The following is a 6,000-nucleotide window of genomic DNA, read 5'->3' on the forward strand; positions in this document are numbered from 1 at the left end:
TGTGCTCAGCTTTGGGTCTAGCCCTCAAATGATTTCCAGTGCTTGTCTATGTGCAGAGTTGCACCAGTTTAAAGGGATGTTTTTAAACTGATTTTAGTTAAACTGGTGCAAAATGCTGAGGAGGCTCTTCTTATTTGGTTTAAACCAGGCTTATTTGGGTTTAGGTTTAGATTGTCACTTTGGAACAGGGCTAAACCAAACTGAAAGAAGCTGCTCTTTAACTGGAATAGTGTCCACATAAGGTTTGCATTGTTTTAATTAAACCTGTGCAAATTTGTGCATACACAACCTGCTAGACTCATAATATGCCTAGAATGTGCTGTGTTTCACAGGTGTTGTAAGCACTTGCATAGAGGTTCAACAGTACCAGTCCTCCACTACTCTCTGACCCTTCTTCATCCCAGTCTGTATTAGTTTTAAAATACCAAGATTCTCTAGAACAAAAAGTTCCAGTTCTAGCAGAGGTGATTAGACCACTTCCTTCTGAGATTTTCTCTGTAGTTCACTATAGGTGGGGTCTCTTGTATGAGACATTAACAATGAATGTCCTCTCTGCTCAGGATATTAAAGATCTCCGGCTACTTTTCTGAGAGCTTTGGCCTGGTCAGTTACCAACTTTTGAGATCAACAGCTTGTAACAGATGTGAAATCAGACAGGGAGCTATTAGAGAGTGAAGATCATCAAAGAGATGGGCTTCTACAATTCACTATGCCGTGACTAGGGAGCAGGCCAACCAAAATTGAAAATATTGTTTGTTACAGTAGCAGCTAGAGATCCAAACAGAGATGAGAGCCCTATTGTGCAGACACGTAGTAAGGGACATGCCCTGGCTGCATGGGAGTAGCAATCCAATTCTTAGGATTCTAAGACTGTGCATGACTTTGAATATCAGAGGACAAATGACTGCAGTGAAGGGTGAGATCATAGCTCCTCTTGGTTCCTCAAAGTGCTTTCTCCTTCCTACTCATAACCTCTCTCTTGAACAAGCTGCTTTTCATCTAGCTTGCAATTTCCCTTAAATGCTGGGACAGATCAGAAACAAAATTGTCTGCACTTGATATGAGAGATTGGAGGGTGGGGGAGCTGCGTGCCATTAGCATTCTAGTAGCTTTGAAGTTAATGTTGTCTCAGCCCAACCAGTGGTCTGATATAAATGTTGAATAAGAATGGTGGGGGGGCAGCTTCAGTACTTTGTGAGGTAGATGTCCATCATGATCATTAAGGATCTATCAGAGAGAAATGAGTGAAAGCATTTTAATACAACTCCTTCCATTCCAGGTGGATTGGGGGCGGAGGGGTTGAGAGCGATCAAGGTGCTACAGGCATCAGAAGGAACTTTTTTTTTAACTGGATAAATGAAAAATCCTAATGCTTTAATTGAAGCTGTTTTCCATCTAGCTACACTTCTACAGAATGGTGAGAAAAGAAACCCTATGGGCATTACAGCCTTGAGTACCCTGGCAGACATGGGTGGGGCAGAGGGCACGTGAAATACTGAATCTGACAATGATCTCTAGGGGAGACGGGGGAGACTCTCTCTTATTGTTCTTCACTGGTAGCCGATGCTGGAATGAAAAAAAACCTCAAAACAAGAAAAGAATTTGGACAGCACTTGCTGCTGTGTGTATTGTCCTTTGGCTAAGTTGACTGGATGGGCTGTTTTTAAAAACAGGTGACTTTGACAAGAGATTTGTTTTCCCACATTTGCTGGTTTTAATTTAGTAAGAGACAAAGGAATAATATTAAGACATATAACCTGGGGCAGAGGAACAAGTCCGTCCCATTTTAAGTTGTGATCATTCCAACACGGAAGTCTAATCACAACTAGATTCTATTGTGAGGGGATTGTTGGGTTACTCAGCTTGTTGCATGACATTTTTGTTAGTGATGTTTTGTCAGTGGCATTTCGTTTCTGACATGTCACTTTCAGCAGCATGTACTGCAGACTGCCGCTGGCCATTCACGTCTAGAGTTATGCCAGTCATATAGGAAAGGAGAACAATTAATCATCCCAGTTGTCTTAAAATGGCTAGGTACAATAAATCCACAGGATCATAGAATATCAGGGTTGGAAGGTTGAAGGAAGCTGAGGAGGTCATCTAGTCCAAACCACCTTGCTTCAAGCAGGAACCGATTCCCAACTAATCATTCCAGCCAGGCTTTTGTCAAGCGCTGACCTTAAAACCTCTAAGGAAGGAGATTCCACCACCTCCTTAGATACCATTCCAGTGCTTTCACACCTTCCTAGTGAAACCATTTCCTAATATCTCAAACTACCCTCCCCACTGCAACTTGAGACCATTACTCCTTGTTCTGTTATTCAGTTCCATCGAGAACAGTTCTGATCCGTCCTCTTTGGAGACCCCCTTTCTCAGTTAGTTGAAAGCAGCTATCAATCCCCCCCTCATTCTTCTCTTCTGCAGACTAAACAATCCCAGTTCCCTCAGTCCTCTCCTCATAAATCATGTGTGCTCCAGCCAGCCTAATCATTTTTGTTGCCCTCCGCTGGACGTCTTCCAATTTTCACATCCGTGTCTTGTAGTGTGGGGCCCAAACTGGACACAGTACTCCAGATCAGGGCCCTCTGAGCAATGTCGAAATAGAGGGAATGAGTCACAATCCTCAATTCTGCTGAGCAATGCCCCGTACCTATACAGCCCAAACTTGCCATTAGCCTTTCTTGGCAGAAGGGGCACACTGTTGACTTCATATCCAGCTTCTTGTTCACTGTAACCCCTAGGTCTCTTTTCTCAGAACTGATTCCTAGCCATTCGAGTCCTGGTCCCTAGTCTGTTAGCAGGCATGGGATCTTCCATCTAAGTGCAGGACCCTGCCTTGTCCTGTGTTGAACCCTCATCAGGTTTCTTTTGGCCCAGTCCTCTAATTTTGTCTAGGTCCCTCTGTATTCCTATCCCTACTCTCCGCTTATTTCTACCACTCCGTCCAAGTTGCTTGATTTTCTTCTGTTTTTATGCTGCTGTGACTGGTGCTGGGTGGTGCTACAAAAAATTGAAAAACTAAAGCTTGAAACAAAGGGGAAAGATGGCTTTTCAAAACACCCCATCACCTTTTTAAATAAATTTGGTAATGCATCCACAACTGGGGGACTGTGGGACTGTTAAACCAGAAAAAATGCTGGGGTTAGTTTAAAATAACCTCAGCCTCACTTGCAGGTTATACCTGGAGATACTTTATTTTTGAAGGGAAATGGAGTGTCGAGCATAATTTCCTTCTGCACCATCTTTTTGATGGAAAACAGTTCAAATGTTTCTCTGACCTACACTGAACTCACTGCTTGTTCCCTGTACAGTCTTCATGAAGATATGCCGGGCTTTATTTGCAGATAGTGGTTTTCTGATTCTAATGTGGGTCTTGCTAACTGTTCAGTACAGGACATGATAGTTTGTTCTGTGTTTGTACAGGAGCTAGCACAGTGGCATACGGGCCTGTGCTTGAGGCTCCTCGGCACTATGATAACACAAATAAGAAACAATAATCTTCATAGAGCAGAAGGTGCCTATTTAACCAACAAGGATATAGTTCTAGTTTCAGAGATTTTTAAAGCCATAAGTGACCATTATATTCATCTAGGGTAACACTTTCAAAAGTGTCTAAAGGTAGATCTCCATTTACAGCGGTGAGTAGAGTACACACACTGCACACCTAGCTACCACAGGTATAAATAGCAATACAGATGATGACGCCTGGCTTAGATGGGTAGAGTAGAAAAGAGTGCCCTACACACCTCAGCCCACAGGCTAGATACCCTACGCAGCTCTACGTGCCCAAGCAGTGCCTTCCATCAATACGCTGCTCTGGTTAGCAGTGTAGTGTCCTGCTGCCAGATCCTTTCCCTGCTGCAGCGAAAGGCTCCAGCAGTGGGGAGGGGTGACAGTTGGAGCCTTTTACTATGGTGTGTATCTAACACACCACAGTGAGAAGTATGGATGCAGCTCCCCTTTCACTGCACTGTGTAGCTACCTGTGTAGGGCCTGTAGTCTACACACCACCATAAGTGTCGCTATAGTTTAAGTGACTTAGGAGCCCATCATAGTTTCAAAAATGAGTTAGATGCTTGTGGCTAGATATTTATGAGATGTAGGCACTGGTATCCTACATGTGGGTGCCACTGACATTTTCAAAACCCGAGCTCCTGTCTTGCCTAAACTCCCCTTGAAGCCTAAGGGCTGGTCTACACTGTGGTGGAGGGGGGTCAATCTACAATAAGCAACTTCAGCAATGCTATTCATATAGCTGAAGTCGAAGTATCTTAGTTCAACCTACCTGACCGTCTTAACGGCAGCAAGTCGACTGCCGCAGCTCCCCTGTCGATGCTGCTTACTCCTCCTGCCAAGGTGGAGTACAGGCATCAATTCGCGGATTGATTTATCGTGTCTAGACAAGACGCGATAAATGAATCCCCGAGAGATCAATTAATACCTGCCAATCCGGTGGGTAGTCTAGACGTACCCTTAGTTTCCACCGGTTGGCATTTTAAAAGCAGCCTAAGCACTGCTGTTACTCCGTGGCTAATGAGCTGCTTGAAGCCCTAGCTCATGCCAAAGCCCCAAAGTAGAATCTTTTAAAGTAGACAAGGGAACACTTATCTTGCCCTCTGAGCCTGAGCCCTGGCTGTGCTCTGAGCATGTCTAAGGCTACGTCTACACTGCACGATTATTTCGAATTAGCTTAAACCGATATTACAAAACAGAGCTAATAAAATCGGTTTAGCGCGTCCACAGTGGGATCACGAAATCGATTGTTTGCGTCCATGGTCCAAAGCTACCATCGATTTCAGGAGCGGTGCACTGTGGGTAGCTGTTCCTCAGCTATCCCATAGTTCCCCACTTCCGGTTGAGAGAGCACGTGCCTGCATGGAGAAAACATTGCCCCGGGGTGTGCTGGGTACAGCCTCACCCCTCCCTTTGTGAAGACAGCAGACACCCTGGGTCCTTTCCCCGAGAGTGCATTGAGCAAACGCCATAGCACAGCAATCGATGGACCCTGAGATCACAAACGGTATCCTGACCGTGTCAAACCTCGCGTACTCTCGTGCTGACTATATCTGACATGAACTGCAAGCCAGGTAGGAAGAGGAGAGGACCAGTATGCTGAGCGGCCGTTTATACAGAGAAATTCAAGAAGAAATGAACAATGCGGAGGAAGCCAGGATGACGAGATCGAAGCAGATTCTCGTAACCGCTGGCCCAGGTGTTTTGGAGCTACTGCTAATAACGGCGGCATCTGCTACCATTGAATCAGAATGGGGCACGGTAAGGAGGAAACAAGCACAGACTGGTGGGACCGCATGTTTTAACGGTGTGGTAACGATTCGCAGTGGGCTGCCGAAACTCGCAATGCGTAGAGCATTTCTTAGAACTTTGGTGACATGCCTTTCCCCTGCCCTGAACGCATAATACCAAACAGAGGCAGCCCTACAGTGGAAGAAGCGAGTGGGCAATAGCCCCTCTGGAGAAGCTTGAACACCAGACAGCTACCGGTCAGTCGGAATCAATTGGAGTGGGCAAATCTTACTGTGGGGGCTGCAGGTGATGCAAGTAGCAAAGCAATCGTTTACGCTGCTGCTACGAAGGCTGTGTGACTCAGTGCAATGTGCTCTTGCTTTTGCAAAGGGTTTCGGTGGGTACCTATCCCCTATCTTGGCCCCAGAACACCAGGGCAGCCAGTACGATGAACCGCAAGGGGGAGTACTTTTCAATGGTTGTGCAAAGCAGCTGGTGGACCACAAGGACGTTTCACTGCTCCACATTCACACTGTAAGAAGGTAGAAATGAGTGGCCCCTATGTGTAAGAAGTAGAGTCCGTTCTATGATTCGCTCCGCGTCTTCAGGGCACTAGTGTGCTGGTAGTTTAGTAGCTTACGGGTGCAGCAGGGAAAACAAGGTTTGGAATTTATAACTCTATTCCTTCGCCAGAAGATAACACTCAGAGTATGTCTGCAACACACAAGTAGGGAGGGTATCACAATGTTACAATCT

Source organism: Chelonoidis abingdonii, chromosome 6 (assembly GCF_003597395.2).
Source record: "Chelonoidis abingdonii isolate Lonesome George chromosome 6, CheloAbing_2.0, whole genome shotgun sequence".
In the NCBI taxonomy this organism is placed as follows: Eukaryota; Metazoa; Chordata; order Testudines; family Testudinidae; genus Chelonoidis; species Chelonoidis abingdonii.